This window comes from Dermacentor andersoni, chromosome 4 (assembly GCF_023375885.2).
Source record: "Dermacentor andersoni chromosome 4, qqDerAnde1_hic_scaffold, whole genome shotgun sequence".
Classification (NCBI taxonomy): Eukaryota; Metazoa; Arthropoda; class Arachnida; order Ixodida; family Ixodidae; genus Dermacentor; species Dermacentor andersoni.
In genome coordinates this window covers 189,402,653-189,426,027 of record NC_092817.1, presented here as the reverse complement: position 1 = coordinate 189,426,027, position 23,375 = coordinate 189,402,653, and the positions used below count along the sequence as shown (strand labels likewise).

At 44.1% G+C, this 23,375-nt stretch overlaps 1 long non-coding RNA gene across 2 annotated transcripts in view; it reads left to right on the top strand.

Moving 5' to 3' along the window:
• Positions 1–23,375, top strand: part of LOC129384949 (uncharacterized) — a 111,514-nt gene that overhangs the window by 4,843 nt on the left and 83,296 nt on the right. The window lies entirely within an intron of this gene.

Below are 23,375 nucleotides of genomic sequence, written 5' to 3'. Positions count from 1 at the left end.
TATCTCTAACATCCACTGTACCCCAACTTTTGCTATCTTGGCTTGAATTAATGCCAATGCTTCTCTTTTCATTGCAAGGTAATCCTCCCATTTTGTCTCCACCTCTTCTGGTGTGGCTCCCCTTTTCTTCGCTGCTCTGTGTTTTCTGCACGCATCATTGCGTTGCTCTATGGCCTCCTCAACTTCTCGGTCTCACCAGCTTTTCGGTATATATTTTCCCTGCTTACTTCCTAGTTTCCTAATCTGTCCCTTCTCTAGCTCTCGTTTAAAAATACCTATTAACTCGTCGTATGTCCATGCCCTTTGCGGTTGCTTGGATACCATGCTTTCAATGTTTTTCGCCACTTCTTGTAGCTGCCTGTCATTCAATTTGCTCATACCTTTCCTTTCTTTAGTTTCTACCAGTGGTACTGTCCTTCCAAAACTGATTTTGATTCGTTTGTGATCACTCCCCAGGCTTTTCGTACCTTCCTCATCAATTTCCATCCATCCCAACCGTTCATACAGCCTGCGGGACATTAGGCAGTAGTCGATTGTCGAGTGGGTGTTATTTCTTTCCCATGTTATTTTCCTGTCGCATTTAATTTCAGTATTAACTATCACAAAATCATGAGCCTCACAAAAATCTACTAACATCTGCCCTATTGCATCTGTCGCCCCGTCAAAATATTCCAAATGTGCATTCATGACCCCTAGGATAATTATCTCCCGTTTCATAGCTAACTCCCTGATGTCCTTGGCCATACATTTGAAATGTTTTGCATTCTCCTCTTTCGACTCATTCCCCGTTTTCAGATACACAACTCCCAGGATTGTCTCAACATTCCCTACGGTGCCCTTGAGCCACATGTGCTCACTGCAGCTCTCCCTTACCCTTTCCCAGTCCTGTCCCTTCACTAGCGCCCCAAGGCCTCCTCCTCTGCGTTCTTTCCTTTTTCTGTTGCACCCAACCCAGGTGTATCCCGCAATGAATGGTGGCTCTTCCTCATCTCTTAAATGGGTTTCGGCTACTCCATATACCTGGAAATTTTCCGTTTGTAGCTGTTCTTCTATTTCGTCCCACTTAATGTGATTTCTTCCCCCTTGCATGTTGATGAACCCCACATTTACTGCCTTCTTCTTCCTCTTCCTCCTCCGTGCTCCTGTCCTGCCCCCCCTCCCCTGTCCTTCATCTTTTACGTTTTGGCTTGCATGGTCGCCCTGCGTGCCTGCAAAAAAGCCTGAGCCCTATGACCCACCCTCGTTCCTACCTGCCATCCCGCTGGTGTAGTGTAGTGAATGCCATCCGGGCCAAAAGGGGGGAAGTTTTTCCTCCCAATCATTCTGTTCACCTCCACCACATCACACCTGAGGGCTCGCCCCAACTCCCTAATCACTACATTTGCCGCCACTACCTGTTCTTCAATGAAAGGGCCCTGTCCCCTGACCTCTGGGACAGTACACAGGGCAATGTGCACCGCCTCAAAGGTCGCCCTTAATTTCGCCACTCCCTCTTGAATCTGTCTGCCCAGCATTCGCCCCCTATTCTGCAGGATGTCATTCACCCCAGCGTGCAAAATTACCAGGTTTCTTCCCTCTCTGTTTTCATTCAGTTTGCTTTTGGCTCTCTCCGCCACAGCTTCGAATCGAGCCCCCGGCATGCATTCGACCTTCACTCGTCTGTCATACAGCACTGTTCTGAGGAGTGCTGTTTGCGTTCGCGATACGTTGGAGCTTCCAACGACCCAGACCTTTCTGTCTTCAAGCAAATCTTGCCTCCCTCCTGTCTCTGTCGGCTGGGTCTTCCCTGCCTCCTGTCGTCTCATCCCTCTGTACCTGTGTCTCCCGCGGTCCCCACGTTAACATGACCGCCCCCAATTCTGCTCCACTGGGTGACCCTCCTGCTTCCTTTTCCTTCAGTTCCTGCTGTGCCTCCCTCTCAGCTTCTCTCTCTCTCATCTCTTTGAATTGTTTTTCCAATTGCTGCCCTTTCTCTCGCTCCTCACTCCATTTCCGTTCTACAGCCTCCATTCTTGAGGCGCACTCCCTCGCGACCCTTTCCTCAAACTCTGCGCGTTTCGTTTTTTCTTTCTCAAGTTCCTCCTTTGTCCTCGCCATTTCACTCTTTAGCTGCTTCTCCAAATTCTCAATTACCTTACACAGCCTGCACACGAAGCCGTTCCCTTCCGCCTCCGCCACGGTTTTGAATGTCGTTTCATCCAAATAACACCATCGTTCACACCTCTCACACTGGACGAGGTCCCCACCTTCCTCCTTGGCTTTTCTAGCCGGTCGTCCCATGAACTCTCATGTCCTACTGTTATTTAATAGTGTAAAAGCGAGGAAAAAAATTAACTATAATAAAGACCACTGGGAATCTCTAGAAGAATAAAGAGAGCTAGTAAATAAGCAAACCAATAACCAAGGGAAAAAAGAAAAAAAGGACAAAAAAAAACACACATTTTTAGCCCTAACTATTAAACCTTTAGTCCTAACTGTTATGTGTTGGTCACGACCTACTTTATCGCCCTACTTTGGCTAAGTGTTCTCCTGGCTTCGCAGTGCTCCAATTCTCTGCAACCTACGTTTCTATGCTGGCCCTATCTCCATTCAGATTTCCCGCCGCTGCAATTAGAAATAAAAATAGAAATAGAACTTAGCCGTCGGCATCCGTCCGTCTCGGCTCCGTCTCTACACATAAAAGCCTGAATTGTTAATTGTAAGGAGCCTTTCTTTTCTGATATTAGGAATAACTCTTATATGTGGTAGAATGTGAAGTATTTTTTTTTTTTTTTCAGGAAATAACTTGATTGTCATTGCAGAAGCTTTTGTTTTTGTGGTATTTTAAAATCAACTTTGGTCAAAATAAGAACAAGAATATTGTAAATTTTCTTTCAACTTTATTCACTCATTCATATACACGGGCTCACTATAATATGAGTGAACTGCAATGCCACACAAAATGGTGAAATAACTTCTTGGAGTACCATGCAAAAATGCACTTCCATAAAGTATAGTAAGATCCACATAACTTATCTGCAGTAAAGAAATTCTGCATCAAATGTAGGTTATGGTTAATAAACAATGTCTTGCTGACTTTATCACAAGTGAGATAGCTCCTCTTTTCGACACAAATTTGGCCAGCCTTAGAAAATATTCTCATAGGGTGCACTTGTTGTGGGAATGCAAAGCCTCCTTAAAGCCGCTGCATACAAGTTTGGGTAGGTGAATTTCCTATTTTCCCACCACTTCAGTGGATCATTAATACAAATCAAGTATGGCTTCTTTAGGCACTTATCTATGTCAACCATGGCCTGAGCTGTAGGGTCTTGTTTTCCTTGCAGGGAACTTCAAACTGGCGTCAAACTGATCCCATACTGAGATCTGAGCCGACGTCTCGGGCTCATTGCTTGGTCCAGGTTCAGTACTTTGGATAGTCGCTTTCACCCTCAAATCAAGTGCATTCTTAGTTGACCTAAACTTTGTGTCATCCCCAAAGCCTTGTTACTTAAACCGTAGTTCCACAATTATTGACCGAGAAATTAACTCGTTTAATTCTCAGTGGTCAAATCGCCGTGTCAGTCTATTTAGTTCGTTTGCAAGATTTACAATAGCCTCAGGATCATCTATATTGATCATCATCTATATCTCTAGATATTGTTTGACTTTTCTCATCATTATCCTGGACAAAACAGTCATTTTAGACAATGACAGATTTGCTTCAGCAGAAGTTTTTGGCATTACGTTGTTAAATACTAACAAACTTTAACAGCATGGGCCACTTCTGTCCATTCTCATTCTTCTAATTGATCTTGTGTTAATGTGTTAACTTTTTGAGAAGTCTGACAAGGCAAGGCATGTGGAACAGACTCGTCAAAACATCCACACGTGCTTTTCAAGGTGTCTAGCCAGCTGTCTACCCTTGTCTGCCTGCGCGCAGAGAGGATGGCGCAATGAGCAATTAGAGGACGTAAAATCCGTGAAGTTTACCCATGATGACCATGAGCTTCACATGAAGCTTACCGTTTCTGAATGGCTGTGAAAGGCACCGACGTCTACAACTGCCATTTTTCAACCAATTCATTTGCTGGCGCTGCAAATACAGTGTGAGGATCACAAGAGAGAGAGAGAGAAAGTACAAAGCTACAATGTACGAAATCTGAAAACACCCATGTACTTAGGCGCACGTTAAAGAACCCCAGGTGGTCCATATTCCCGGAGTTGCCCACTACGGCAGGCCTCGTAATCAGATTGTGGTTTTGGCACGTAAAGCTCCATAATTTAATTTAATTTTCAGCTACAATGTTTGCACTAGTTCAGTGGCTATATGGTGGGCTGCTGAGCTCGAGGTTACACATTAGCTGATCCATTCTGAAAGTGGCGGAATTGCACAACGCCCATGCACTTTGATATACACGAAACATATATTACAAGACATACCTGTATGATCATATATGAAAACCTTTTCTGCCTCATTCGTTTTGTTTTTGGAAAACCTTCATTTTTAGGTCAATAAGGGCCTTTCTTGCTTTCAGGTTTTCCATTACTTGTGCATGCTCTGCCTGCCTTTTCTGTAGTCTATCCTTATTATCCACACGAGTGAGTTCCATGCGAAGTGCATGGTCCTCGGGAGTCGGCTTCATCTTAAGCAAGTGCTCTTTCCTTTTTCTTTGAGCATCTTTCGTAATAGAAGCAAGCCGAGCGCCAAGTTCACTTCTCACAGCATCATCCCTTGGGCAGGATAACCTGCTTGCCTTTCACAGCGGGCTGTTGGCACTGGTGGCACAGCAGCTGGCAGGACTGCAGCTGGTGGGGCTGGAGCTAGGGGTGATGCTGATGCTGGTACTAGCTGAGCAGGTTCAGCATTTGGTGACGCTGGATACTGCAAAGCCGATGCTTTGTCCTGGTTTTCATATCCCACTGCCAGGATTCATCATACTGCATGTCGACATCTGCAAAGTTGTTGCAATCAGAGTTGACATTAGTGTCGTTTCCACAGTGTTTGTACCTTTTACAATCCGCTTTTACGAATGCACTGTGAGCTTTACACACATTTTTGCCTTGCTACATAATACACCGAAGTTGCTGCACAATATACTGCACTGTGCTTACTATTAGGACATACTAAAGAACTTGAAACAATGTAAGCCCGTGAGCACACAATACGACATGTTCCTGCTGGTGCATCCAGCTGAAGCAGGTTGAATGAAACGGTGACAGTGATAACTAGGCGGTTGCATTCAAACTTTTTCATACAAGCCGCTCATCCTCATATTAGGACTCATTCTCTGTTTCATGGGCCGTGAAAATGACTAAACCAATGGTGTCTATGCTGACACTCAATGCTGGCACTTATTTGCATCACAGGTAGGCTTTTTGTGTATATTGTTTGTTGACGGTACATAATAAACAGGAAATTATGGGCACTTTTGCATGAGAAAAAGAGGCGCTTTGAAAACGCTGGAGAGGTTTGCCTGATAGCAAGTCTACCTGCTATTCCACACACATGTGGCAGCAAATAAAACACACATATATGCACCCATGAACATACACAGCTAATCATGTATCCAGTACACGACACAAAACAGATTAAGTTGCATGGTCAATTTGCAGTTATTTCCACAAGGCATGGTCCCTCTCGTACGTTCAGTGCAGATAACACTATGACATTTCTTCTGGATGCAGACAGTGCAAGAACATATCGACCCATATGTACTGTACATTGCACACATACAAGTTTGGCGATGTAACCACTCCACTGTAAAAAATAAGCGCTTTCCGTTTGCAACACTGACATGAAAACAATGAAATAATGCACAAACGCAACTGCAGAAACCAATCTTGGAAGCCTTCGAGACAGAACCAATGACTGCATCATTCCTCGTTATAGCGTCCATTATACCAAAACAAAAATAAAGCCCTTCCTGCGCTGCTCCAACCTCATCACCATGATGCGCAAAAGTAATGTCAGCACTCTGACGTTAAAAAGTAGCTTAGTTTCTTGCAATACTGCTGTGTCAAATGCGTAATACAGAATGAGTTGTTCATTAGCCACCTGCAATGCCTCTTTTGGTGCCTTTCTGTATTAGCAAATCTAGTTTCCTAAATAATTAGTCCAGATATAATATTGCACATTAACTCATACTCACCATCTGCACCAGTGCTTCGTCCTGGCTGTGACAAAGCCAGCAGGGCTGCTACAGCTGGCGTCGGCTCTGTGCCAGGCCCAGCGCAGTCGCTGTCAAACGGGTTGGCAAGGCGTGTGGACATGTGGGTTGCCACCGACCCTGAGCCATCACTCGTGTGGCTTTCCGCCGGGGTGCCACCACCCTTGAAAAGCAAATATCAGCATTGGCAAAATTTGACGATCACTAAAAATTCAATCATACCTCTTCAGTTCCACTGCTTCGAAAATACTGGCAGAAACATATGCACACATCATGATGTAGCTGCCTTAAGTCATTTTGGAGCCCTGCTAGCTGAGCACAAAGGAAATACAGACACAGGTCGCCGTGCTCACACGCACATAGCACCGGGCATATGCTAATGAACTGCAACTGTGCCCAAGTTTTTCTTGCCCGTGGTATTTCATTACAGCACACGACAAGCCTACACACAAAGCTAGTTGACGCCGTTCGACTAAGGACTGGATTTGCATGCTTTGCAAACAAATAAGGTAGTGTTGCTTTCATAGCAAGACGTCCTTTGAGGTAGCAAACGATGCCTTCAAGACAACAAAACATGAGCAAATTTGCTGGTCGTGCAAGTGTGCCGCGGAAAACAAACATGCGTAGGCACGTCCTTTGTTTGCCTGCATGTTACGATCAACCAAGTTCACTGCAACATTATTTTTGGCGATGAATTTATTATGTCCTTGCCACTGTTCCGTATGCATGCGCACAAGCTGTTGCAGAGTGCGTTCGAAATCAGCTGTAGCGATGGCTTCGCGTGCTTTCATCAAATATATATATTCTTAAGCGAGAAGCAAGCTGCAGCAATTTCGGCACATGAGGAATAATAGAATGCTCAGCTGTTTTGAAGATCTCACGCGTGTCTTCGGCTTTGGCACTGCGCAACTTTTCTTTTAGATTGTCCCAGCATTTTTTTAACTGCTTCAACATTCGTGGCCGCACGTTGTGGCGACTGTTGAATTTGTTGGCCAACTTCTCCCACGTCTTCTTCTTCGCGTGGATGGACACCGCATCAGTCCTTTTACATTCAAGCACATCGCGGTGCCTCTCCATCAGATCCATTAGCATAGTATGCTCCTCGTCCGTGAAGTTAATTGTGCGTCGCTCCAGTCTGAACGCGGCTTAGCAAAAAAAAAAAAAAAAAAAGAAACATAGCACTACAACTATTTAAACAACTAAACTGATGAAAAATAAGTAAAATAATACACAGCTAATTATAAATAAGCAAAAAAAAGAGTAGGAAGTAAAAACAAGGCAAAACAAGACAAACGAAGGAAATACGAAAACAATGCGGACAAAACCAATCTCGAGAAGACGGTACAAGAACGTGCGCTGCGTGGAGTGAGTTCGACCAACGTGGGCAGACGTAAATGGCGGACTCACCAAAAACGGTGAGCATTTCATCATGTTTCATGAAACATTTATACATTATTTATGTACACATGCTTGTGTGTATGCCATTATTGCTTTCTTGTTATAAAAACAGTTCAAACATCGTCAAAGTAAATATTTCGTAGCGAAAAATTCTCTAGCCTCGCTCCCAGGTAAAACATTTAACGAGTGAAGGGTGCCTTTCATAAGGCACACTTATGGCACGTTAAGGTGCGTTTTCGAATTGTACCTTGTTCTTTCCTTATACTTATACTTTCTCGTCCTATCATAAGTTGGCTTATCGCGATAAGTTAAGTTTGGTTTGTGAATACGGGGGTGAGAAAAACTGTGAACAGTGAGAACTATTGTGCTGTGTTGCCAACTAAACTGAAACCTGCGATCGGATCCAAACGTCATGGGAAATTGCAAAAAGGTGTTATCCTGCAGCAAGACAACGTTCAGCCACGTTTTGCTAAATAGACAGCCAAAACAATGAAGGTGTTCTGATTCGAATTGCTGGAACACCCGCCATACAGTGCAGACCTGGCTCCAAGCGATTTTCATGTTTGGACCATTGAAAAAAGCAATTCGGGGGAGATTTGCAACGGATGCAGTAGTGAATTGATGTGCAAAATTGGCTACTGGTGCAACCCAAAAAGTGTTTTTTTTTTTCAACGGAATAAAAAAACTTGAGAAACGGGAAAAGTGCGTTGAAGTGCAGGGAGGTTATGTAGAAAAATGTTTGTTTGCCATCATTAGAATTTTGCTTTTTCCACCAACTTCTGATCGGTTTTCGCTACTATAATGTCGTTTTGGAGAGCTAATCATACAGCAGTCATTCATGTTTGAAGAACTTGTTCGCAACCAGGCTCTCAAAATGGTTCCAAGGCAATTTATACTTAATATAGTCAACGTACAAGCATGGTACCAGAAGTACTCCTGCTATAGACATATGCATCTGTATTTGACTATTTAAAGGGAAGCTGAAGAGTCTGTCGAATTCAATAAGACGCTCATACGGATGCAGGAACCTTATAAACCATGCACGTAAAATTTTGGGCGGGATTTTTCACCTAGGAACGGCTTAATCGCCGGTTAAAATTGCGCTGTCGCTCCGCCCCCCGTCTAGCGCTGCGTGCTGCTGCTGATGCTGACGATGCAAGCGGAGACCGGAAACCGCGCCGTAGTGACGTCAGCACTAATGTTCCGCTCCTTCGCAGCCTCCGCGACCGTGCCTGACCGCGCTTGTTTCTGCGTGCGTGCCGTCATAATCTGCCTCGCTCAAGCCTGCATTCCTTTGTTTGTGTCTATGTAGAGTGGTAGTTGACGTGCGCAGCATCAATTGATGAAGTGGTGGGCCGATCATGCCGTCGTTCTGTGCAGCCTACAGTTGCATGAACACCAGCGGCCATTACTCCCCACAAGACAAGAAGCTTGCAGCTAAGTGGGAAGCTGCTGTGAATCGAAAGAACTTCTAGCGCTCAAGAACAACAGTGCTGTGCTCTAACCACTTCCGTGACGACGATTACTACCAGAGTTTATCAATAAGGCGTGAATGAGTAAGAGTACGACTTTCTGCTAGCAGGCTTTCTAAACGCAGCGCGAAAAGGTCGGGGCAACGAACACACAAAGGTGGGACCGGTGTGGGCGGACAGATGGTAACTGGTCTTGGAAGACCAGGTTTGGCTGCAAACTGCCGTTAATTTTCTATTCGCACGTGTGTTGTGAAACAGCCAACATGCAGCGACCATATTGCAAGTCAAGTGTAAAGTTTTCATGTGTTTGAAAGCCGGTGCACGCCAGACGCTGCACTCCCCCTCGTGCACAGAGAGAAAGCGGCTGTCTCACGTAGCCGACGGAATTCGCCGCCTTTACAGCTCCGGTTACGATTAGCGTGCGGATGGTGCGCTGATGAAGGCCACTACACGTGCTACAAGAGCCGGAGAACTTTTCCCGCATGTAAACAGTCTGTGTAGATTGCCGGCAGCTTTGGGGCAGCGCACAAATGCCGACGATCGCATCCCTCCTTGCGTTCCACGAGGAGGCATGCAGGAACATAAGAGTGCAGTTGTTTGCCTAGAAACAAAGTCACTGGATCGCTGAATACAGCTTTGCAAAAAACATACTCACCAAAGAACATTTCTAACACGAGGAGATGCTAACACTTCGTTTTCGTTCGCATCGAAAGTACTGCTTGCTACCAACATCTTCTGCTTCTTGGAGAGGCCGGCTACGTATACATGTAGGGAGCAATGCCGAACTCCTCAGAGAAACGCAAGCTCTCGAAATTTACCATTACCGTCTCACCAAACCACCTTGCACTGTGCTTCATGTGTGGCGGCAGTGGCCGGTCCGGATGAACACCAATCTTGACGTCATGAGGCGCCCGACCAATCACAGGCGGAAATGAGGCGCGCGAGCTGCCCGAGTCTGCTGCTGCACATTTCGTCGAAATAAAACCTGTTTGCACTTTCTTTCGCTCAATTTCGACGCGATATTCGGATTCGGAGTGTTGACAACCATTACGTACAGCTCTTGACTCATTTTTTCTGGAAATCTCTCCAGCTTACCTTTAATGCTCAATACTTCCTATTTGATTATTCAAAGAATTTGGTATTGGCCCACCACTAATGTTCCAACATGTTGAAGACTCCTTTGACTGTAATGTTGGTTAGATCTACATTGTATCTTGTATTTATCTGGTTTTCTATTCATGGGAGCCAGTTTCATGTTTTTAATAAAGTTCATTGCCTGTTACTCTGGTCATTTATGCAAACCTGCTTGCCTGCAGAGTGGTGCACTTTCCTGTGTAAGGTTCTGTCATTTAGTCTCTAAGGGCTACTGTTTGCCAGAGACATCTATGGTCAGCATTTGTAGAATATATTCAGGCTCCTGCGCCTGTATAAGGAACCTATTCCTGCATTGGTGCTTGACATTTATTGCTAGAGAGATGTTTATTGCCACTGAGAATTCTCATTCTGGAATACAGTGTAAGGCTCACTGAATATATTTGAGTCAGCTCCCGTCGTAAACTTAAGTATACATGTGCATTGATAGTCTCACGCAGTTAGATACAGTGCAACAATTTCAGGATAATGTACAATTACAAGCCACTGTGTTTAGACATTTGAAGCTTATTTCCAATGATGAGTAGCATATGGAACAACAGTCATGTACAACAGATTGAAGACAAAGCACAGAGGCTGCTTGCATGTTCACAATAACTGATGTCTGAAAGCCAGTGAAAACAACATTCTCAAGAGACTGCTTGCACAACCACTGTCACGATAAATCACTTGAGGACAAGAAAAAGCACCACATTCAATCGGGTATCGCTTCATCGGAGAACACACATGCGTCGACTTGGAGTATTTGCTATCAACCTGAAGCAGGGCCATGTATAAATTATCACCAGCATTAACGTTCTGTTTGCAGTTGAAAGCATTGCATTGTTGGATAACTTTATGAAAAGAATAAAATGGGCCCGCAATTTAACTTCTGCTTCCTGCAGTTGCTAGAATTTTTGTCAAATGCAGCACTTTTCATAGCAATTAGTTTAACAGTTTTTTCATGAAGGCATTTCTGTGTTTTGCATGAATTTCTAAAGGCAGCATCAGAGTTCATCTCGAGGTTAAAAAAAAGCTTAAAATTCTGGGGTTTTACGTGCGATTATGAGGCATGCTTGTGGTGGGGGACTTCAGAATAATTTTGACCACTTGAGGTTATTTAACATGGATCAAATGAATGGTACACAAGCATTTTTTGCATTTCACCCCTGTTGAAACGTGGCCACTGCAGCTGGGATTTGATCCCGTGACATTGTGCCTAGCAGTGCAATGCTATATAAACTAATCCACTACAGCTATGCTGAGCTACAGTTTCCTCTTAAATCTAGTCAAACAAATTGTTCAATTGATTTTGTTATCACCTTTAATTAGCATGTTTCAGAAGTTGCTCAGAAAACTGCACACTTTAAATACCTGCTCTGCTATATCAATCGTGCAGATGGGAAATGGTTTATCCAAAACGTGGAAAGCTTTGATGCGGGATATTGCTCTCCCGACATGCACTCTTGCAGTGGCAATACGACGTGCTTGCTCTCCATCCTGTGCAGGCATTTGCGTTTCATGGTGTTCTCTGAATGGGGGTCGGTACACTGTCACACCAGCAGATAAGTAGGGGAAAGTGAAGCCTTTATCAACCATAATGGCATCCCCTACTTCCAAAGAATCTAGAAGCCGACAATTTCCAAGAAATGTCTTGTCTGATACGGATCCACCCCAGAGACGAGACACAAATGCTATATAGCCACCAGGGGTACAGCCAACAAGCACTTTGTATGTGTTGTAGTGCTTATATGATGAAAAGGTCTGGTGCTGTGCACCTATTGACGATGGACACTGAATCCTGACTTCTGTTGCATCCAAAATAAGCCTGGTGTTCTCATAGAAGCTGTAGGATCTCGAAACATAAGTCCCAATGTCACCTCGCGATGGAATCGAGGTGATGGCCGCAATCTCACGCTCAAGGAAGTTAATCCAAGTAGCAAATCTCCGGCTCACTTGGCTTTCTGACATCATGAAGTTACATGCTATTTCTTTTCCGGGCATACCGGTACTGAGGCGGATTAGAACCATTAAGAATTCAATCACAAGGAGACTTTCTTTAGGCCGACCATGTGCTTCGCTGTAGTTTCTTTGTGCATCCCCAGTATGACATGCTGCTTGCACGTGGCTCCAGATACTTAGTGACTGAAAAACTTCCTAGCTGGGGAGACCTGTGTAGTGCATACATGCTTTCGGTGGCACTTTAATTACATACAGTGTAAGCATCTGTGAGCGAGCTTCATCAAGCTTTCTCTCGAGGGAAGCATTCTTCCTCTCTAATGTTGCAACTGTCTGGTGCAAAATTTCAAGCCATTTCTCCATGTCTTGAACAACTGATTTCCGATATTGGTTTTCAAGTTGTTCCAAATCTGTCATGGTGGTGAAAACAAATTAGATCATATTTAATGACTGGTCTGTACTAAAAATATTGACGAATCAAGCACATTTTCATTTTTTCTACACAAGCTTGGCAAGTGCAAGTTACACCCGGCACTGTTTACATGCAGCATTGACTAGCATTACTATCAAAAAATAATTTTTAGAATGTATGCTCCACCAGCAAGATTATGCTGTCTGTAAAATGACAGGAGGAAGTTTTAACTGTTGTGAATAAGCTAATTTTCCCAATTACTCTTAAAGGGGCACTAAAGGAAAATGTTAGGTTGAGCTACATCAACAGATTTCTCCATTGTGTATCATTCCTTTTTGTTTGACAGTATTGCACAGAAAGTTGTCACGGAAGGTCCCGCTGCTGCTCTTCAATTCGAACTGTCCCCACCACAAACGACAAAATAAATTCCACATGACCTCCCTCTGTGCCACTTTCTGTGAATTAGCCAATGCAGGCATCACACGAGAGGCAACATATGGCACAAAGAGTGGTGCCACTCCAATTTTCGTCATTTTCTTACTTATGAAACCTCTATTCTAGCTATGAATGATGAATTTGTTATTCAAAGGCTATTATTTCAATCTAGATTGCTGTAATCTTTTTCTGTAGTTTCCATCTAAGGAAAGCGCTGTGATGTTCAGCATTTCAGTCAAGCATGAGGAGAAATCTGAACACACACTGAAGTCCAAACTGTGCAGCAGTTTCTAAAAAGCATAAGTAAATTTTGCTGTTGCCTTCCCACTAAGTCCAAGTATATGCTGATATTCCCTCTCTAGGAGGGCAAGATCGTGAAGTGGCAGTTAATATAAATAATTGCCTTCAAACTGCAGATGCTAATATTTGTGATTACGTGAAGCATCCACAACTGGTGTTTCTTGAAATGAAGCAGCAGATGAGCCAGAAGGTGAAGCAAGTTCCTCTGCAAGTATGGCACATGAACAAAATTGCATCTCGGGAAGTGAACATGTTCTTATTGGCCACCCTTACAACTAAATTAAGCTTGTTTAACCTTCCTATATGATGCCAGGAGCACAGAGAAAAAGTCATGAATGGCTTGAAGTCCCTGCTCCCAGAGACGTACAGCAGAGTGCAACATTCATTTGCATACCAGTTGACATCCTATGCAAGGTGCTGATGTAGGCACAAGACCACAGCGGTGTAACTGTGTTTACAAATACTTTCTTGGTAATTTTATGTGAAAAGAACAGCGGTAAGAGTGGAAAATTTATAGACACAGAAAAGGAAGGGCAATGGCAGCGTATACAACCCATTGTGGAAGATCGATTCTGCACCAAGTAATCTGTATGATTATCCAAGGAAAATATTTTAGCAATAATATCCTAAACATCAGAAAGACTGCACGAATTATATACATTATTCGTTAATCATAACTACCACATATTCCACAACTTTTCTACAGCTACAAACAAAAATAGAGGCAATTCTGCTGTCATTACTTCATATACAATACCTTTAAGAATGGTAGTTCAATTGTTAAACCATCCATTGCAAACTTATGAAAGAGCAGTGGTTCAAGATTGCAACAGCCATCTGCTGCCTCCTACTAACTTATTGGTGGCCATGTACTTTTGTGAAACCAGCTGTTGCGCTTTTGTGAACCTATGAAATCTTGCTGCACAAGTTTCAGTGGACACCAAATTAGTTAAAACAAGGCAGCTAAAGGTAACCAGACAAAGACATTCTGGATGAAATTATGTTAACACACTATTTGTATTCCTTATGCAAAGACAGCTGGATAGGCTGTGCTCAAAGGATGCAAGTAACTGCAAAGAATACTAGAAATTCGTTGCAGCTTGCAGCTGACTGCTGACAAATGGGCTAGGAAAATTGCCACCTTGCTTGGAAGAGGAGCAAACAACTTTATTTCACCTTGCTTGGCAAAGAGCCCACATGACAGCACGACACGTGCCCAGAAACCAATAAGGGTGGTCTAATCCTTCTGTGCAGTTGTGCGTCTTAAAGCAGCCTCATGCTGAATCGACAGCATAAGTGCAAAAAACATTTGCCAGTAGTAGTGCTGTGGTACAAAATATAGAAACACTAGGTATTTTTTATTGCAGCAGACTTACATGTTTTGCCTGACTGAGTTCTGTTCTTAAATATCAAATACTGGAGAATTCTAATGTGGACAAACATTTGCACGAACAACTTGCGACACGCGGCACTGAAAAATGGGAAACCTGTTTCCCCCATCACAACGCACAGCAATTTCTGTGATACCTTTTTGCAGTGTGCAATAGCACCTATTTGAGCAGAAAACAATTTTTCTAATTTTTGTACAAAATTGAAAGCTGCTTCTGTGGACACTGTTAAATTTCCAAACGTCTTGTTCCACACCTCCACTACTCTGGGAATCATGTATATTTGGCTCGGTGAATATAGTTCTTGGCTTTTATTGAGATCCTTATACTGTGAACATGGAACCCTTTTCAGAAATGCTTGGACTAGGTAACCTGACGCATAAACTATATTTGATTCTGGCACATCTGCTGGTTCTTCGGAGCTCGTAAAAAAAAAGGAAATTTGAAACAATTCAACTAGAGCTCTCAGTTGCAGCAGGGCTCTCTTGGTCAAGTCTTAGTTTCTTTAGCTCAATTAAAAGAATGGCTTTATCTGCTTCACAGTTGCGGCTGCCTGAAAGCTTAAATAGTGTTCCAAAAATATGCTTCAGACTAGCAGTGAACTGAAATCCATTAAGAGTCTCATTACAGTCATGCTGCTGCCGAATAATTCCTAACAGGTTCTCTAAGGCATCCTGATTTATACAATGTGTGAGCAGAAATTTGAAGTTGGAGGATTCCTGCAAATCTGTCCACAACATACAAATTGCCTTTATTGTAACCTTCCAACTCTGTAGACATATGGACTGTCTGGGTGCTTTGAACTTCCATGATTTAATCCATGAGATGCATCAATTTAAGAAAGCTATGTGCTCTGTATAAGCACTAATTGGATACCTAATTTTTCACATTGTAATCTACACATGAGCGGTTTAATGAATCAAACAACTGATCCATTTTTCGACAAACTCTGCAGTGCTTGTGCCTTCTGGTGCAAGAACATCAAATGCTATAAATGTTTCTATTGCTAGATAGACACTTTTGCTGAGCACCTGAGCAGCCTAACTTTCATATTGCTGAGTGCACTTTCATAGATCTGCTTATGAGTCAGTTTGGGTAGGTATTTTATTTTCATGTGATGTTCTGACTTGTATAAAGTTTTAATGTGGCTCCAAAAAGCACCTTTATCACCAATGCAGTGATGATGCTTTCTCAGATTGTTCCTGGCATAGTTCAGCAAGTGAGGTATGTCAAAAAAATAGATCTACCCCCCGTCAGTGATAAAAAGGGCTTTTCAGGACTGATATCCAGTGTCCTAGCAAAAGCACAATTTCCTGCAGGGGCATCTGCGTCAGCAGGCGTTTGGTGCATTGAGCTACCACGTACCTGAGCACACAAGGGCTGGGCCCTCCCACGTGTAGCCGTGCACAGCTTAGCCATGTTCGGGGGAATGAGGATCCTGGGGGTAGAGCCAACGCTGGTTGTTTTGACCTTCATGGCCCCTCAGTGGAGGCAGCACACCTCTTTGGCTTCGGCTTCATGTAGACTGCAAACACCCTCGGACTGACCTACCCGGGGGAAACTTGGAGTTTCCTTTTCCTGTCCTCTCCCACCTGTCTTTCTCTCTTACCTTCCATACTTCCTTTCTTCTACTCCTGAATTCTAATCATCCAGGTGGCAAGGGTTAACGTTGTTTGTTACAACCACTCTTGGGTAAGTCAAAAATTATCTGCAATGTAGCTATAAATTTTTACAGTGAAGCTGTATATGTCTAGGCAAAACTGCTGTGTTTCGACCACAGAAACCCCCTTGAGCTCACACCCCTTAAGCAATGGCTCATAGCACCATAAATGCGGCCTCCCCATTATGACGACAAAAGGGAAGTGAAATTTTACGCTGGAATGAGGAGCAGCAACGGAGCCAACTGTGGAAGACGACGCTCGAGCCGTTGCTGATGATGATAGTTTTTTGCACAATGGAGCCAGCTGTCGAAGACGATGACAGACGTGCGAGCAGTGGCACTAGCGCATTTGCGTCATTGGTGAGAATTTATACAGCAAAGCTGTATATGCCTAGCTGAAACGCTCGTGGAGCGACCACAGAAACCATCTGGCAGGTGTTATGGTGGCTAGAAGGGTGTGGTGTGCCATAGATGTCTGCATGTCAAGTTTCATTCTAGATGCCAGCGCTCGTTTCTCCTCTGGCAGAACGATTTCATCTTCCACGGGTGTACGTTTCCGTTGCTTCCCTTCACGGTTGCACTTGCACTTAGCTTGCGCTGTGCACGAAACGTCTCTTGTTTGCGATGGCGTCTCTTCGGAAGAATGGAGATTACTATTGTGTTGTTAGCTGCCACAACGGCAATGTAAACACGAAAGGATTGAAGCCACCAGTGAAATTCTACCCAATTCCCAAGGAAATGGTATGAAAAAGGCAGACGACAGGCATGAATTACTGCGGTGTGCCGAACAAAGTAAACTGATCACTCGTGAGTGTATGATGAGTCTTTACATGGAATCCACATGAATTTTATGATTACTGGGGATATAATATTTTCCTTAAAAACTTTCAGTTAGACCAGCGCTTGTTCTGTCTTCTTTCTGGCGTTTTGTTTGTGGGTGCACTGCCCAAGAATGAAAACTTCTGTTGCATGGGCTAGCAATGGTGGGAGTTCACGCATACCGATAAATTGAATATGTGCATGATGCATTGAACATGACCAAAGTTCATCCCAGCGTCACCACTGTACTGATTGATCGAGTTGCTGGAAGATACACGCCAGCGTCTTGGTTGCGCCGACATTGTTGAAGCAGCCAGCCCCCTCTCTTGCTACACCTACGATTACCAGAAAAGTACTTGGTCAAGTTCCAGCAGCGTGCGCATGACGGTTTGTCATGGCAGTGTGCAGGTTGGCTGTGTGGGAGAATATTCACTCACCACAATTTTTTTGAGGCCCTGCAGTCACTCACATTCATGCTCACCTCCACTTACACTCACAGCGCTTACGTTCACACTCACTCACACTCACTTCCGCTCACACTCACCTCCACTCAATGGCACTTCACAATGGCACTCGCACTCATTTCAAAATGAGTGTGAGTGAGTGCACTCATGAGTGAGTGTGCGGACCTATGCCAAAATGTCTTGAAGTTATTAAATTTTTGGGTTTTTGGTCGGGATTTCTCTGTTTTACCTTCTCATTATTCTTCCGAACCATCGATTTCAACTAGATATTGGTTTGGGCAATGAGTGCCTGATTAGATAGGTCAGCCAGGGCTCCCCTCCTAAAGTTTTGTGGCAGCATGCGTATACTCATGCATATAATGATTTAAGTAATTCTTTCAAACCAGTGGTGAATAAACCGTATGAAGTGCAGGCAGCCGTACAAAAGGAAACATTTAATTTGGCGTTTTAGCCTTGGTCCAAACTTTATTAGGCGTGAGTTTACAAGCACACTGAATTCAATTTACACATTTTCATTTGTAAGCTGAGCATATGGGTACAATTTGTGACCTTGGCAAAAAAAAAAAAGAAATGCAATCGCATGCACATACAGTTTTTCACAAAAGAACCCACATTAATTCAGTCATATACACTCGTACTATGACTGCCATTTGCCTCCGAGTTGCACCAACTGCATTCCATTCACTGTACGAGTGCGATGGGCTCAGGAAAGTCATATCTGTGTGCATACTAAATATTACACATAGTTCACATGTGCATGAAAATGTATTGAAAAAATTATAAAAATAAAGAAGTTAAATAACAGAAGAAGAACCATCTGTTGTAAATTATGCAGAAAATAAATGTAATGCAGCTTAACACGGCATGGTGCCACAATTCGTTCCAGGACAAGTTGTCAACACGTCCGCCAGAGGATATGAGAACAGTAAGGTGACGGAATGGTAAATAACAGTGCAGTAAAGATGCAGCCAAGTCGATGCAATGTTTGTTACTGCATCATTCAGCTGTGTTGTTCTTCTTTGCAACTGATTTTATATGTCTTGTGGGTCTCTGGTTCAAGTACTATTGCAATAGCAGTGACATTTTCATGGTGTTTCTCTCGTTGCTGCAGAACAGAGCTGTTTCATGTTGTATGGTACTTCACAATGGGGCAGCCTGACATTTGCTTGGAGAATTTTTTCAGAATTTGCTAGAATTCCACATGTTGGACCGCAGTGAGCTGAGGTGATCTCAAATGTAATGCCTGTGTTGCTTACCCTGGCATCATACAATATGTGGACGTGCTCGACAAGGTGCGCTGCAGTGACCATAGGATGGTAAGATCTCGAATTAGCCTAGACTTGAGGAGGGAATGGAAGAAACTGGTACTTAAAAATCTGATCAATGAGTTAGCGGTAAGAGGGGAAATAGAGGAATTCCAGATCAAGCTACAGCTACAGAACTGGTATTCGACTTTAACTCGGAAAGACAACCTTAGTATTGAAGCAATGAACGCCAATCTTATGGGCATCATTGAGGAGTGTGCAATAGGAGTCGGTGGTAACTTCGTTGGACAGGATACCAGTAAGCTATCGCAGGAGATGAAGGATCTGATTAAGAAACGCTCATGTATGAAAGCCTCTAACCCTACAGCTAGAATAGAACTGGCAGAACTTTCCAAGTAAATCAAAAAGCGTAAGATAGCTGACATAAGGAAGTATAATATGGATAAAATTGAGCATGCTCTCGGGAACGTAGGTAGCGTAGCAGCAGTGAAGAAGAAACTAGGAATAGGCAAGAATCACACTAATCATTACTAATATGGATAAGATAGTTCGAGTGGCTGAGGAGTTCTACTGAGATTTGTACAGTACCAGTGGCACCCACGACGGTAATGCAAGAGGGAATAGTCTAGAGGAATTTGACATCCCAGAAGTAACTCCGGAAGAAGTAAATAAAGCCTTGGGAGCTATGCAAAGGGGAAGGCAGCTGGGGAGAATCAGGTAACAGCAGATTTGTTGCAGGACGGTGGGCAGGTTGTTCTAGAAAAACTGGCCACCCTGTATACGCAATGCCTCATGACCTCGAGCGTACCGGAATCTTGGAAGAACGCTAACATAATCGTAATTCATAGAAAGGGGACGCCAAAGACTTCAAAAATTATAGACCGATAAGCTTACTGCCCGTTGCCTACAAAGTAATTACTAAGGTAGTCGCAAATAAAATGAGTCAACACTTTAGACTTCTGTCAAGCAAAGGACCAGGCAGGGTTCCGTAAAAGCTACTCAACAATAGACCATATTCACACTATCAATCAGGTGATCGAGAAGTGTGCGGAATGTAACCAACCCTTATATATAGCTTTCATTGATTACGAGAAAGCGTTTGATTCAGTCGAAGCCTCAGCAGCCATGCAAGCATTACGGAATCGGGGTGTAGACGAGCTATATGTAAAAATACTGAAAGACATCTATAGCGGCTCCACAGCCACCGTAGTCCTCCATAAAGAAAGCAACAAAATTCCAATAAAGAAAGGCGTCGGGCAGGGAGATACGATCTCTCCAATATTATTCACAGGCTGTTTACAGGAAGTATTCAGAGACCATCCAGGTCTCTGAATACCTCCTGGGAAGAATACCTCCTGGGATTGGGAAGAATTGGGGATAAGAGTTAATGGAGAATACCTCAGTAACTTGAGATTCGTTGATGATGTTGTCTTGCTTAGTAACACAGGGGACCAATTGCAATGCATGCTCACTGACCCGGCCAGGCAGGCAAAGTAGAAGGGTGGGTCTAAAAATTTGTCTGCAGAAAACTAAAGTAATATTTAACAGTCCCGGAAGAGAACAACAGTTTACGATAGGTAGGGAGGCGCTGGAAGTGATAAGGGAATACATCTACTTAGGGCAGGTAGTGACCGCGGATCCGGACCATGAGACTGTAATAATCAGAATATAAATGGGCTGGGGTGCATTTGGCAGGCATTCTCAGATCATGAACAGCAGGTTGCCATTATTCCTCAAGAGAAAAGTGTATAACAGCTGTATCTTACCAGTACTCACGTATGGGGCAGAAACCTGGAGGCGTACGAAAAGGGTTCTACTTAAATTGAGGACGATGCAACGAGCTATGGAAAGAAGAATGATGGGTGTAACGTTAATGGATAAGAAAAGAGCACATTGGGTGAAGGTGAAGGGAACAAACGCGAGGACATGATATCTTATTTGAAATCAAGAAAAAGAAATGGGCATGGGCTGGGCATGTAATGAGGAGGGAAGATAACCGATGGTCATTAAGGGTTATGGACTGGATTCCAAGAGAAGGGAAGCGTAGCAGGGGGCAGCAGAGGTGGGCGGATGAGAGTAAGATGTTTGCAGGGACAACATGGCTACAATTCGCTCATGACTGGGGTAGTTTGAGAAGTATGGGAGAAGCCTTTGCCCTGCAGTGGGCGTAGCCAGGGTGATGATGATGCATTCCTCCAATAGCACTGCTAGACTCGTCTCACTAACTAACGTTGTAGTGTTAAACGTTGCCAGGTTCAGATTCCAATGGCAGCCTGTCCGGATCCAGAGATTCTTAGCACGCTTTCCTGCATCACAGGTCTGACTGCCGCCATGGTCAGTTGCTTTGTAGCTGCTGGGGTCTGAGGGACGGGGTTTGATTGTTGTATTCATATAGGAGGTTGTGACCAAGTACTGCACCATGATGGCCAATCCTGCTCTGGTGAGGTAGTGCATTACTAGTTCTGGTCACCTGGATCACGCCCCACTCCAGGCCTGTTTATGCAATTTTAACACGCAGATTTTTGTCTTTTTTTTCTGGTGGAAAATTGTGCGGCACGCACCGGGATTTGAACCACGGTCCTCTTGCACGTGAGGCAAATGCTCTATCTCTACACCAACGCTGCATCCAGTGATAATTAAGCGAAAATTACACCAGCTGTTCACTAGTGAGCATTGGTTTGGAGTGCGAGTCATTTTATTCTACCTAAATGTATTTCTGAAGGTTCGCTGCATGCCCAACATGTGGACCTGGCATTTTCAACCAGTTTTCAATAGTTTCGGTTTCACTTTTCCTGTAAAATCTCGGCAAGGGGCTCTGCCGGTGTCACTATGCTAAGGTTCCTAGATAAAACAAGTTTTCAAGGTAGCACCACTCCTCCTTTCCTGCTGCTTTTCTCCCCACCGAAATGCAATGGAGCGCCTCCAAGAAGGGCCAAGACTAAGGGCATGCATAAAAAAGGGAATGTTTGGTGTGCATTATCATGCCAATCATGCCAACGAAAGCGATGGATAATCCGGCTGGACAGGACTTGTCGTGGGCGAGTTGGTCCCGTCTATGCGGGAGAGTGTGGTGTCGGCATCAATCATACTGGCGGTGGGCAAGAAGAAAGTGCCGGCACTCTCGGTGGTGTCAGCGGTCCATGGGGGGCTGGCACAGTCGTCGGTAGAGGCCGCCGAAGTGGGGGCCTCCTTGGTGGTGTCCGCTGAAGTGGATGATGCGGCAAGGTGGCTGCTGTCTGGGTCGTCCATGAGAGATGGGGCCTCCCTGAGGTAGCGTGGCTGAGCAAAACCTGCCAGCTGCCGTGCGAGCTCTGAAAAGGGCTGCGCTCATGAGCACGGTTGAGGGCGAAGGCGTGCGCGCACGAGAAGTAGCGGGTGAGCCGTAGTCACTGGAGCAAGTGGCGATGCGACCGCTCGCTACGAGTGTCCGGGAACCTCCAATCACAGACTCAAATGTAGTAAAAAGTCAGCGGGAGAGTGAGGAGGATGGCGTAAAGAACAGCGAGTGTTGCCACCTTGTAAACTGGTTTTATTTAGAGACCTTACATTACACACTTATTGAAAGTCACTCCCATGGTGTCATCCCGCGCAGCTGCATCATGAGAAAAGCGTCCTGCTCGGAACTGTGCTGAACCCACACTTAAATTTAGTGATAAGGACACAAGTTACGATTCTGAAGATGACAGCAAAACAGATTCAAGGTCTGGTGGTGACAATGTTTTAAGTCAGCCTGGGACATCCCAGGCTTACATCCTGGCGAGTTTCATTTACAGCCTTGTGCACTCTCCTTCCTCGTGTGCGCATCTGCTGGTCTTTTTGCACAACCTGAGAGCTCTACTGATTATCTTCAGGGTGCATGCTTCGCTTGATCATGATGGGCTGCTAATGGCAACAAAAAAACTTCCGTTCACGCCAAGATTGCCGGCTGTACCACATCTCGGCCCAGCACCACAGAGCAGTGCAAGAGAGTTTACTACAGTGTGGGATTTCTTTCAACTCTTTTTCACTGGGGAGGTGATCAAGACAATCTGCAAAAATGCAAACACGAGTGTGGATGCATAATTCTGTATGCCCAGCTATACTGAGAGCGAGCGCTTCTGTAAAGAGGTGCACAATTCCAAATGAACTGGTGAAGTACATTTCTTGGACTTCATATTGGAGCATCCTCAGAAGATTCCGAAAAGGCAGAAGTGCAAAATGTTACGAGGGCCGCAAAGTTTAACAGAACCCAGACCATTTGTGGGAAAAGTGCAGAGTGCACCTATGCTTTACAAAAAAAACAATAAGAAACAGGAACTGCTTCGCCGCATGGCACAAGCGATGAAGCAGTTCCCGGTCTTAGTTTCCTTTTTGTATCCGAAGAATGGCAGTGTACTGAGCATTTATTTTTTTCAGACACTATTCTTGGGTTATTTATCTTCGAAATGTATATTTGGAATTTTGTTTGATAATGATGCTTTTGTAGATATGCTTATACCACGGAGCAAGAAACATTTAGGTGTGGAAACTGCGCTGTTTGCGGTGAC